The sequence below is a fragment of the Clytia hemisphaerica genome, unplaced genomic scaffold, assembly GCF_902728285.1.
Source record: "Clytia hemisphaerica strain Z4C2 unplaced genomic scaffold, Clytia hemisphaerica genome assembly, whole genome shotgun sequence".
In the NCBI taxonomy this organism is placed as follows: domain Eukaryota; kingdom Metazoa; phylum Cnidaria; class Hydrozoa; order Leptothecata; family Clytiidae; genus Clytia; species Clytia hemisphaerica.
The window spans coordinates 1132162-1146726 of NW_027103300.1; positions in this window are offsets into that span (position 1 = coordinate 1132162).

Here is a 14565-nt window from a genome sequence, read left to right on the forward strand (position 1 = left end):
GATGGGGTGTTTGTAAAGGGTTTTTTTCATATTCATGGTTTTTATTGCTCAAACATGTATATACTCCATAAATTGTTCAGTTGTTTAAGGTAATATGTAGGCATTTATCTATTCTATATATTTTAAACCTGAAGATTTTAGTTAGATTTTAGTAAAACTATGCAGGCCAAAAGTTAAGGGATTTTAAATGTTGCTTAGACATTTTGTGATTTCGTTAGTAAAGAGTATTTTTTTTCACACTTTGAAAAAAAATTGAGGCTCATAGATAGATAGACACATCAGCTGTCACCACTTTTATTCAGCATTTTAGTCGCAATTCTTTAAGACACACCCAAGAAAGTCTTTAGCCTATACTAAAATGAATTTAGTTGACACTGACATAATTCTACATTAGTTTCACCTATTTCGGAAATGTATACTGGCATATATTCATACCAGATAGCCATGTCTTCTCAACAATAAACGTTTAATATCCAATTGACTTACTTTAATTATAAGTAATCCTAAAAAGTCTACAGTAATATTTTTTTGATTGGAAAATTTCGAGAGACACCAGGGGTCAAAGCCTGTATCAGGTGTTAGTGTGATTTTGAAATCACCATTTTTCAACTGTGAGACTTAATATCAAATAATGTCAGTGGTACAGTTATATTTTTTTTCTTAGGATGGGATTCAAGATTGAAATCAATTTTTAAGAAGTATTACGATGTTTCTGAAGCATTGTAATTTTCTTTCAGTCTACACCCAGTATACATGTTTGCTTCATTTCATGGTTGAACTAAAAACTGTGTGTCTACTTTCCTTACTTTACTTTAGCCAAAGTTCTAAGGCTTAAAGTACGATTTTGACTTTGAAATGGTGTGTACTATTAGCTTAGTTGCAAACAAACTTGCTAAAAACTTGCTCGCCATTGCAGAAGACTTTTTGTATTCTCAAGGCAATATAAAATATTTTGTGATCAAAGGTAAGTTAAAAACATGTACCTTTTTCCCAATGCCAATCAAAAATGCGTTATTTTATCAAAATGTGCTATTTTATATTTAGTGAGTCAGTAGCAGACATAGTTGGTTAGCTGACATGTTACTTTGATCCCAGAGCAGGCAAATTTCCAGGGTTTGAGCTGCTACCGTTTTTATTTCAAAGATTCTGTTTGAATTCAGTTCTAAGAACAAAATAATCAACCCAGGCTCTGTTTAATTAGTTGGGAACTATTAAAACAATGAATTAACCTCGGAATGAGCTTTTTCTGTTAATAAGGACCTAGAACATCAAATTTCTTTCTCGATTCTCGTGGCTCGTGTACAAAAATTAGGATTGAGTTTTCTGAACGGTTATCTGGTTGCAGAAAAGGCCTGGAAAAGGTAGAGAAAAATCAAAACGCCGATTTTAAAGAGTGATCTTTAATTCTAAGAAATGTTTTTTTGATACAACCTTTATTATTTTCTGATTGTAAACAATTCTGTTGTGGCTCGTTTTGTCGCATCCAATCAGGCTCTTGTATTTTCTCTCGCAATGTCACCTCTGATTGTTCTGATAAAATAATGCGTTTGAAACAAAGAGAAAAAGTTTGTCATTTTTATTTGCTCTTTGGAATAACGCAGATCTTATTTTTGCATTTGATAACACTGGATAACAAAGTATTTTTATTGCCTTGGGAATACGAAAAGTCTTTGACAAAGGCAAACTTGTTTTTACCAAGTTTATTTGCAACTAAGCTAATAGGGTAGTATACATCATTTTAAAGTCAAAATAATACTATTAGCCTAGAACCTATTGGCTATCAGAACTAATGCTGGATGATGAGAATTTTACTGAATTTAAAAGAAGGGAGCTTGTGGAAATTTCAAATAAGAGGGTTTGTTTGGGCAAAAAGAGCTGTTCTTTAGTAGGGGGCTTGTAAGATTTGGAAGTTTGCCAAAGATATTCTACTTATTTTCATATTTACTGTATCTGTTAAAAAATAGACACCAGACCAGATTCATGTTATTGCATTTGTCATTTTAATAACCTTTGAAGTACACTTAGAGATTGTAAGAGTTAGTGCGCAAAAAGTCAGAAAAGAGGGTGGTTGAGGAATTTTAATTTTCAAGAGGGGGTTGAGCTAAAAGAGGTTGGCGCCATTTTTAACACGGCGGGCATCGGGCGGACGAAAAAATATGACACGCGATTTTCCGAAGCTTTAGCGTACGGATCGAAGCGGAGCGCAAGAAGTTTTACAACAATGATCAGTGTAAAACCTCATGTCTTTGCTTTTGATTGTATTCAAGCGATACTGATTTTTTCTGAAGAATTTTGCTTCTATGTTGTTGTAATAAGCTTTTTACATGCTAAAAAACACACTTTGACCTAACTTTCGAACCCAGAGTACTTTCTTTTGATGTTGAAAATCCCTTAACCAGGGCCTTGACAGTGACACTTCTATATATTAATAGCGGTGCTTTGTGTGTCACCACTTTTGTTTTTGCTTCGTTTGTGTTTTAAAATTATGACTTTTAGTCTCTTGCTCCACAAGTTTGTTCTATTGGATTCGCGCCATTTGCAAAAGATCGGATAGAGCTTTGTTTAGACTTTATTCAGCCTTTGTTTTGAAATTTAAGGCCCATCTACATTTTAGTAATTTTAATCTCTGCCCAGAGTTGCCTTTTCTCTCTTCTTTTGTTTTAAATGTTTCGAATGTATATAACGATCGTATTTATTAATGACATTCGAATTCTTTTCAAAACAAAACAATTTCATTTCATAGAAAAGAATATTTCAAAAGTAAATCAAAACATAAAAATCAAAAAGTTTGTGGACAACAACATCATTCAAAGGACGATATAAAGCATAAGAAAAAATTAGTTCACTTCTTTATTCTTATAAAAATATTTCAAGTCGTCGTTATGTTAAAAAGTGTGTACGTCATTTTTTATGTTTAAATTCGAAAAGTTATGTCAAGGGCTTAAAAAGCAACTTAGAATTGTCTTTTTTTTTTTCGATCTGATAAAAAACAAAGAGTTGCACTATTCTTTGTGACCTTCCCACTTTTTCCTGAAAAATTGTCATTTAAACTGGACGGCATATTTAACGCGAGCGAAGCGAGAAAAATAACTACCTGCAGAGTTGTTTCAAACGACACTGGTACAGTAAACGATGCTCTTTCTGATAACTTTTGACAATTTTTGTACACGATCCAAATATGATTAAAAGATAAGACACCCGGGGAAGGTTAGAGTTAAACGTTGTAGAGATTTATTTTTTTGATCGCTTTTTTAAGCCAGCTTAACATCCAAAGGACTTTTAGTGCGTTCAGCTACAGCTTAACCGGCGTGTGACGCCGGGTACCGGCTAGTTTGATTTAATAATCAATTCGTCAACGTACTTATTTTGTTGTTAATTTTTGTTTCATAGTGCCCTCTGATAGTCATATTAACATTCTGTAATTTCAGAATCTAGAAATTAGCCTTTTTTATATCGTTAATCGACTTCAAAAGTCTGCTATTTTTCATGCTTTTCTCGGTTTGATTTTCTTTTACGTATTAACTTTTTTCGATTGCTAACAGACAATTATACATCTTTTGTATATTTTAGAGAGATAATTTTAATATAATTGATTAAATTATGTCAAAAGATGGAAACTTGAGAATCCTATGATCGTCTTGAGAAACGAGAAATCAGCGTTCACGTTCTCGTCAAGGAGCATTTCAAGCGAATTGTAGAAAGAATAGGCCGTCCTTTGTCCTTCCACCAGAAATTCAAAAACCCTTGGACGATTGAAATAGCTGAGCCAATCCAGAGTGACATCTTTAGAAAGGCGTTCCAGACTGTTCGGGACCATAGCCCCTCGGAAGGCTTTACGTAGACCGTGAAACGTGACCGCGAAGCTCACGGTTTGCATTAGCACTTAAACTTTACGTGGACAGGAACCCTGAGGTTTCATTTACTCTGGTTTTACTAAAAACGAAATTGACAATTTTTTCATGAAGAAATCAGAAATAAAGGGGAAAGCTGTCATTAAACTATCGGAAGATCAACCATGCGTCATTGAATACAACGTCAAAAAATTTTGAAAATAACATTGCAATACCACGTTGAGAACATCTATGGCAATGTCATTAGTATTTAAACTACCCCCTCTTGTTGTTGTCTTTTTCGTTGTTAATATTGTACCCGGTAAGAAAGAGAGTAAAAAACTTTTTGAAAATCAATCTTTGTTAGGAAAATTTCAGAAAAGTAAGAAAGTAATTTCTGAGATGCAAGCCAAGTTAGATGCGCAAAATGAAAGTATCAATGCGATGGAAAATTTACATTCTGCAAACCAAGTGGCAATTGATGAACTGAATAAGAAAACTGACAGTCAAAGAAATGTTTTGGCATATAGAAGGAAGAAAATTAAAAATTTACCTGCTTTAAATATTATTGAACACACTCCAAATGCTGTGTTTCAAGCTCAAAATCTAAAAAATGACTAGCTAAGACAACATCATCACATTTAAATCAAAAAGCTAAAATAACCCGCTTCAATGAAACTATGCAGGCTGTCAATTTAATCCATGGCTCTACTATTCGCGACCTGGAACCTTCAATAAGGTTAACCCTAACATCAAAAGTAAAAGCTAAAGTCTTGTCCTCAATGATTCTTTCAGTGAAACCTGCTCTAATAAAGGACTTAAAAATGTAAGAGCGGACTAAAAACACATTCAAATCTATCGAGAACATGCTAAGATCTCTCAACACGTACTATTGCCATAACGTAATGGGGAAAAGAAAGTACATAAATTTACGTAAAGCAAATAAAGTCTCAGCACATCAAAACGCTTACATTCCGAACTACGTGACATATAAAGAACTATCGAAGGAAATTAATACCATTGATATTGGGAAACTTAACGATGTAAATGAACTGATCCCCTCAAGTACTGAAAAATATCAAGGTTGTTACCGTGATGCTTCAGGTTAGATCTTAAGGCTGGCTAAATTTTACTTAACTGTTGATAAACATCCTAAAGACAAATTGAAGTCCTTTCCGAACCTTTCCCAAAAAGACACAGATTCTCAGCGTATTTATCCAAGCTGGTTAGTGGTATTTGCTACTTAGAGTAAATCTTTCATAATTGAACGTGTTAAAGTGGAGTTTGTTGTTATCAAAGAACAATTCATAAAACTTTTTAAAATTGCTATTGGTAAAACAAATCTTAAAGGTGTGAAGACTTTTGCTAATGTTCCTAAGAATTCTCTTTTGAAGCATTTTGTAATTTTGTGCATGACAAAATGAATTGCAATTTTCTTTCTACAAAAATCAAGAGATGGTTTAACGATAACAGTGGTGCTACTGAAAAAGATTTTAGTTTTTGCTTTCGTGGAAAAGAGAGCTTTCATTTTATGCAAACCTTCCCAGAGCTGATTTTGATGATCTATGAAAATAGTGCTATCGATAAGTTGGCTAAGTATCGTCTTATTCAAATCCATTGCCAATCAATATTGATACAGGATTTATTGCCTTTTTGTGTCCGAATCACAACGTTTTATGCGGTGGACTTATAAAAATGAAAGACACCGGTAAAAATACTTAGTTGCCTTTTCGATAACCGTATGAGTCCAAGTTTATGGACATTGTGCAATGTTACTCCCATTCATGCTTTTATTTGCTTTGAGCAATACAAAATGGGTCTTGGCTGTAATACAATGGAAGGCCGCGAGCAAAAACATCAGACAATTACACGACACCAGTTTGTTCAACTTATTCATCTCCGGGAAAACGGCTTTGATAAGGTCAATCACATTAAGCGTACCAAACCTTACGTTCCAGTTTTAAGTAATGGTTGTAATAAGTGTGCAATGATTATCGGTAGTGATGGTAAATGTTTTCTTTGTGACACCAAATTTCAAGAAAAGGTTTAGGAATCGCTTTTGAAAGTTAAAGTTGTTAAATAGCTGGTTTTACTCCTTTTCTTGCCTTCTTTTATTCCATATAACATTCTATATATTAATACGCTAAAACGTGTTGATGATGATAGAGGATAGGGTAGACATTTATTAAGGCTGGACTTTTAATTTTTTATAAGAAAAACTTTGACTTTTCTGTAAGAATCTTTTTGCTTTCCTATAACTTATTTCTATTACTTGTTACGGAGAAAGAAAAATGAAAAATAGAACATGAAGGCTGGACATTGTTTCATACTTATATCTAGCTTTTGTGTTTATTTTTTGTAAAATTCGTATTGAAAATAGTAGCATCATTTTTGGTGATGCTGTATTGTAACGTTTAGTAGTAGAAGTAGTTTAAAGTAAAGTTTTTATAGACAGTCTATTTGTAATATTTTTAGCTATAATTCAAAATTACGTAGTTTATGAAATCTATCAATAGTACACGTGAATTTTTCACTTTGGAATTGATCACTTATCTGTACATTTAATTAAGTAATTTTAAGACTTGGTGAATCCGTAAAATCATAGCTTATATACGGACCTATGGTTAGGAAACCCGAAAATTAAAAAAAAAAACTTCAAAGGATACCGCCCGCGAACTTGAATTCGTTGGTCACGTCTTATTGAAGGTGCACATATTTTCAAGATGGCGGATTATACAGTCAACACTCTGCTTCTTGAGGAAGATATTGATGTTGTTTTACAGCTTTTGGATGATGGAAATAAAGATTTAGAAACAGAAATAGATCAAACTGTACAAAATGTTAGTATATTCAATGTTTAATTAATCTTTTTGAGGCTATTATTTGAACAAAGACAAAAAAGATACGAATTCTAAAAGATAACAAATAGCTGTTTTTTTTTCTGTTTGTTTTTAAAGATTTCCTATGATATCATATTACAGAGTTTACTCTAACTCTAGAAATTTCTTATGTTTATTACATAAAACATAATGTTTGTACTGTGGATATTTGCAATTATTATGGAATTATCCTGCATGATGGCTATGCTTGTTTTGATTTTGTTTTTACTGTCTTTACCCCCATCCACCCCTCCATTATTATATCACAGATGTATTCCTGACATTAATCAAGTTTCAGCATTGCTATCTGTCTGTCTAGCCTGAAAAAAAACAGAGTGGAATTGTGTGTAATCAAATCGTTTTCTTTCAATTTTCAGGTATCCAAAGGAGGAACTACGTGCAGATTCTGCCCAAAAGTATGGAGTCTGTTGGTGGTCGAAAACTACACGTTCAAAGAAAGCACCCCGGATTAATTGAATTGGATAAAGAAGAGGATTTAATCGAACAAAAAGAAAATGAAGTACCAGAGGAAAATTTATTCACGTTCGAATGCATGAAAAAACTCATGCAAGAAACCAAAGATAAATTAGCAGAGGACAAGTGCTATCCTGCCAACTTACGCGATGAATTGAAACATATTGATCTTTCAAAAATTGCCTATGACTTGCTGATTGATAGTTCATGCATGAAATTCTTGAAAAAAGGCAAGGCAGAAAAGTTTTACAACACTTATTTTGTTGATATAGTTTTTAATGCAAGCTCAATATGTCCACGTGAACTCTCAAACAACTGTTCCACTTTGTTACTGACGAATCTCGCAGAAAAACTTATCGGCGATGTAAAGAGACGTGGTATGAAAAACAAAGATGGTATTGAATTGAGTGAAATTACAATATCTGAGAGAGAAATTTGTGGTCTGCAGTGTATTGCAGGATATACCGTTCACACACTTTATAATAGGTTGAAGTATAAACACGCTGGACCAATTGCTGAAATATCTGAGGTCCTCTCGATACTCTGGCAAATGAAAGGTGATGAAAAGGATATCAAAAATGCTAAATTGATAAATGCTATTAGTAGAGGTGGACTGTGGGCTGTCACCCAACAGGCAGAGGAAATCTTCATGATAACAGAGAAACTTTTTAGACAATCCACTCACAATAACAAAAGGCTTAATAATATTGATCGCTTTACAAAGGCATTAATGGAAAACATTAATATCAATTCTATTTTCAAACAAATTACTGACACCTGTGAAATTCCAGTTGACAATGAATCTGAAAAAGTAACTCTACAATCTATTCTGGAGTTGTATATCCGTGTTCGCTGTTTTTCCTTTGCAAGGGATGTAGTTGAAGACTACAAAGAGAAAAATGCAAAAAAGTATTCCGACAAAAAAGTATTGAGAGAGACATTGAAAAGGCATTCTGAAGAGACAGAAGAGGTTCATGGTTGATTGTATTTTTGCATTATTCTAGATTTTTATTCTTATTGTTTACTGTTCCTATTTTTTGACAGAGAAAAAATCTACGTTAGTATTAATTATGAACCTTATTTTGGTGTTTCAAGAAAACTTTGCAAAATATTAATAATCTTGTGTGCATTTGGGGGGTCTAAAGCAGAGAAGATTATTACTTATATTTCCTTTTCCTTGGGGTTATTTTGCAAAAGAGCCTTAGGAAAATTTTGAACACTTTTTCAGGAAAATTTCAAGGAAAAACATATAAAATAATTTTGACGGTAATAATTTAAAGGAATATAATAAACAACAAATAAACAACCCCCACTGCAATCAAGCACAAACGAATGCACAAACTTTAAAAAGGCTGCAACTGTACTGAAATTATCCTTCCTCTGAATTTTTTCTTAACATTTTCATCTGATGGCCTTTAAATTGTTATATTTCATGTTAGGACCTGTTAGGACCTTTAACCTTTAGATATTTTTTTGATATTTTTTATTGTACACCAAGCCAATGATCATCAAAGAAATTTATAACTGAATTTTTATAGTTTATTAATTTTACTTTGTGGAAAAATGATTTTGTCATCTAGAAAACTAACTCATTGAAAACTTTAAAGAATACTTCGAATACTTTCATTGATTTTTTTCCTCTATTAAGACATTCCTTAAAATAAGGGGAGATAGTGTTGGTATCTCGAAAGCCAGGATTTGTATGCATTTTAGTGCCACCTGTCTGATGTTGATGTTCCCAGAAACTTAATTTAAATTTAAAGTGTGCTTTTAATTTCGAACTTTCATACTTTGTGAATACCACCCAAATGTTAAAAACTATCATCTGACTCAAAATTATATCGAAAATCGAAAATTATCAAAATTATAAATTATAAATTATTATATTATCTTATAGTCGAGGAGTTATTACCCCCACTGAAAATTCTACGATTTATTCTTTATTATACCGCCCCAAATTTGAGAAATTTAAGCTATAGACCACCCAAAATTCGAAAATAAATATCTCACGCTTACCCAAAATACCAGCAATCAAACAGATGATTGAAAAAGAAAACATGGTATCTCATCTACTGACAGAAATTCTGTAAAAAGTTTGGAAAGGCATTTTGACAAATATTTTATAGGGCTTTGCATCGTTCGAAAAGTGAGCATAAGAATTTCATAAAGGATATAAATTGCATCTCTACCAACAAAAATTCGAGCTTATATTTGTTCAATTTTTTAAAACTAGATCATGACTCTTTAAAAGCTGCAAATCCCACAAAAGTTTGGAAAAGTATTTTGACAAATATTTTTTTGGGCTTTGCATTGTTCGAAAGAATGAGTATAAGAATTTCAGAAGAAAATTTAACTGACTAGAGTGATTTCATCAATCATTTTTGTATTAACCTATATAGTTTCAATATATATTATATATTAAAAATTTGCAATCAGGAAAAATATCGTTTGGAGATAAAAATACCAGAAAATACCTAAAACAAAAAACCAAATGCAAAAAAGTAAGATCAAAATTAAGATTTAACGATAATCATGGCCTTAAACTAAAATATCTCGATAAAGAAAAAGGACTCTTATTGACCATTCATTCTTGAGAATTCAAAATTTTCATAACAGAAGGAATACTGGAAACTTTATTTTGGGCACGAAGACTTTCCTAGTTTTTGCCAAGAGTTTCAATATCAGGGCATTCGCTTCTTCCCCCGACCTTTCGTTGACAGCCAAAATATTCTTCCAGGGTATCTTGGCAAAAACGTTCAGTTAGCACGAAAGAAACACCTTCATTAATCAAAAATTTCACGTGTCAATCATTGAGTAGACAGTCATTTGTAGACCTTCATGGCTTTGCCATGAAATAGACATCTTGGCTTTCTCTTTGGGTTGAAAATCGCCTTGTCTGGACTTGATTGATTCGAGGCAATTTTGGAAAAAGGGAAGAAATCTTTTGACCAACCATTGAAAACGCTTATCTGTAACACTAGTATAAGGTTTTAAGTCTCTTTTTCGACGCCTTTTGTGCTCTTTTAAACTCCTCACATTGAGGCAGTCGAAAAATCTGTCCATGTAATGACAGAGATTGGCTGTTTTTCTTGTCACTTTTTTTAAACTCCAACAGGGTGTAGTAAAAGCGTCATATCTCACTTAAAGAAGAATTGTTCGAAATGAAATTTGGACAGTAGAAAGCTGAATAGCTATGCTTTTAGTAGTTTTAAAAATCATTCAAAACAGATCATCATTTATTTCAAAAGTTGACTTTATTTATTTGAGTATACTTTTTTGCGGAACACACTGTATAATTCACGCTTTTTGCGAAGCGAATATACATGAGCGAAGCAGTTTTGCTATCGTGTATATGTACCTTTAAATCTCACCTACGCTGGGGAGCGCAAATGAAAAATTACTATATATATCCAATCTTTCAAACGCAGAAATGATTGAAAAAACCGTCCGCCCTTCCTTAGATCAAAGCTAGAATCGCGGCGGAGAGACCTGGAATTACGGATGGTTTAATTCGTTTTTTTCAAAAAGTGTCGCCTCGTGCGTTTAGATATACCAATTCTTAAAAGCTACAGAGATAACATTGACCCCTGCCGTTCCGGTAAATAGAAATTGTTTTTATCTCCCTAATGTTAAATTTCTGCAATTTGGCCTCAGCCCCGCTCGCTCAGAAGTGCGGGACTTGAAGTAGTGACTTGCTCAAAGTTTTCGATTGTGACTGAATCATCTGATTGGCTTATCCCCATTTCCTCATCAAAATGATTGGCTAACTTCAATTAGTTGTCATGGTTCCTATCCTTCTTCCTCAAAACAACTCTCTCCAATTTTTTTTCCCACTGAAAAGGAACAATTTTTTATGATTGCTGGTAATTGATCCATTCATTTTGACTTTATTTTCAAATTCGTTCTTCATTTTAACTGGTAAAAGGAAGTATCCGTTCTTTTAAAAATTGGAAAAAATCTCTTTGTTGTTTTGGAAAGATCAAAGACTGTTCAACATTGCCTTTCCTGCAAGCAGCGATTCAGTTTTCAGGTGTCAGGGAAGTATCTTTGCTATCTTTGTATGAACTCATTTTCCCATCACAGGTTTGAGTATTCACTAATTTACTAATACCTGTCATACCTGCTGTGCCTGTGTTGAAACTTAAAATTAAAATTTTTAAGTATTAAAATCTCCCAAATAGATAATTGAATTATTTTCGTCGTAAACAACACTTTATTTAATCTAATACTTTTTGCTTCTGACAAAAATTATGTCACATGAATCAAGAAAATTTCCATTGGGACTAGAAAATTTTGGTCAAAATGTTTGTTTTTTCAATTCTGTCATTCAAGTTTTATATTCGGTTAAAAGCTTTCGGGAATTTGTGTATCAATTTGAAACCAATATTGGCAATTCAGGAAAGTTAGCAATCAAAGACTTATTTTCCTCTATCACATCATCTGCCTTACCTATTATTCCTTCTTTTGACCTTGGGCCAAGTTATAATGAATATAATCACAGCCGATTCCAACAATTTGACGCTCATGAATGTGTGACATATATTCTCAATCAAATTTTTGCATCACAACAAAATAGCTCATCTGGAGAATCTATTTTCAAAACAACTAGCATACAGTCAATATTATGTCAAAGTTGTTCCACTGCATCAGAGATGAATGTGTTTGATCAAATATTCTCTATTGAATTCACTGATCGTTTTAATCATAATTCAATTGAAAATGAAATTTCCAGGCTGGTCAGTGACCCACATGGAGAGTTGCTTGAAAGTCTGTATAACTGTGAAAATTGCCTTACTCAAACAAGGGCTACAAAGTGTAAACAATTATTAACATATCTGACTATTTCATTATATCACTGGTTTTATTTCGCCATGATCGTGCTTCAAACACTTCGAGAAAATTTGTCCCTAACCTACACGTTGAAAATTCTTTTGAAAATGTATTGCTAGGTAAGCTAAATTTGCATGCTGTAGTCTTTTATCATAGTCTCAGTAGTGGTCATTATACTTCCGCTGTAAAATATGAGGAGAAATGGTATAGGGTCAATGATGCGATAGTCTCAAATATTCAAAACCCCAATTTCAACTGTCAATGATAACATTGCTCCTTACATTCTTATCTATAAAAAATCCAACCATAAAGGAAGTGAAATCTCCTTATCAACCAATAATCAAAACTTAGGTCTTAGTTATATAAATATACAATATTCAATGTCATCAAAAGCCCAAACACAACATTTGAAGATCAGCAAGAAAAATGTATTTCAAGAGGAAAAACCTGATAAGCTACAAAAAAAATGTGATTTGCATAATGCCACTTTTTTACCTCCTTTAAAAAATGAATCAGAAAGGCAAAAGAGGAAACGTAAAAAACTATGCGAATTGAAATTACAACAAAAAAGCTTTGCACTGAAAAAAATAAGTCTTGTGGAGACAGCTTGAGAATTGATTTAAAAAAAGTTGCGGCAAGAAAAAAAACTGGCTTCAAAAAGTATGAGCATCGTAATGCTAAAGAACATGTCGAGCTTGATAATATCTTGGGCAGTATATTTAAAACAAAAATCACTCCATTTGAAAATTAAAAAAAAAATGATTTGTCAAAATCAAATGAACCTATTATAACTGAAAAATTAAAAAGCAAAAATTACGTATCTAACATAGACTTTTCTTTACTACCAACAAAAAGTATAGAACAGCAAAAAACTAAAAATAACATTGTACAGAGAGATATTGAGATGTCAGAACTAACAGAATCCCAAAATGCTAACCCTTTAGTTGAACATCATCATGGAGATCTTCATATCCATGAAAATCATTTAGTAAAAGAGGGTATAACAAAGTTCATCGAAGGGGAAGATTTGCATACTGTTGCAACTTGCATTACTTGTCATGAAGTTAGACCAATTTTCTTTTCTCATGTACCTAAAAAAAATGATGAGTCTTGGAAGGTTGGGGATCAAAGATGTGTTAGGTGCTACAATGAACTCAACAAAAAAGTTAAAGGCAATCTTAATCATGCACTCCTTTTTTCTGGAACTTTTTCCCAAGCTACAGATTGTTTCAATGACCAAGGTATTAATTTACACAATAACCAAAATTTTCTTTCTGTACCACCATTTTTAAGAGGGTTAACTTTTATTGAAACTTTACTAATTAGAAAAGTATCAGTTGCCATTTATGTTCACTGTTTGAAATATGGCATGTTAGCCTCAAAAGGCCATGCCGTTGCTATTCCCTCAAATTTAAAGATTTTCACCAAATTACCTCAATTACCCTCTGAAATAGGCATTCTTTTGATCAAGAGTGGTAATGATAGCTCACAAGCCTATATGGCTTCAAGACAGAGAATACAAGAGGCACTTAACGGTTTAATCTTTGGTTATCCAATATTTGGTTTAGATAATCCTCAACCTGGTTATACCCAATATCAGGGTAGAGATCATATATCTGGTAGAATTTTAAAGGGAAAATATTTTTTGTATGAGCCTAATTCGTATTATTTTGATGTTAATATTGACAATGACCGTCTCCTAAATATTCCTGAGCATCATGGAATTATTGAAGGCCTTCCTATTGTTTCTAAGGGTAATAGTGCTACAGAAAACTCTGAGGAAGACAGAGGCCCAGCCCCTGGCCAGTTTGAAAAACTTGCTGTAGATGAAGAATTGACAACTTCTTCTGGATTTGCAGCCCAACTTAAAAATTCTGATGCTGATGAGAACATTAAAAATGCATTACGTTCATTCCTTGGGGAGAATACTAATATTGAAGAATTTATTGCAGCAGGTGGTGTAGCAGATGTTGGGAAACTATATGAAAACAATAGAAGAGATAAACCTATTCCTGAACTCTCGACAGAAGGATTTTTTACCATGTGCTATCCCCATATATTTATTAATGGGTCATGTGATTATACCATCAAGGCTGCACGGAATTTGAAATTTGAGGAATGGATAGAGCATATCTATTACTGTAAAGATAACAGAGTGCCTGCACACAGATTCCTAAAATTTCATCTTATGAATATTAATTTGCGTCAAAAGGCTTTAAATCAAGGAAGTTTTTGTGTTAATCAACAAGTAAATGAAAAACATCTAACAAGGGATGAATTACTTGAAAAGCTAGAAAATAATGACCAATCTATCCCACGAAAGTTCATATCTATGGGGGCTAACCTTGTTGACACAGCCCCATATTGGCGAGAGAGAAAACATGAGTTGGATTCTCTTTGTTTCTTTATGTTAAAAGAAAACAATGTTTATCCAACTTACTTTGATACCAATAGTTGTGCAGAGCACCATTGGGTGCCTCTACACAATCTTTTGATCAAATACCTTGCCCAAATAAATGGAGAACCAGAAAATGATATGAGAGCTAAATTCA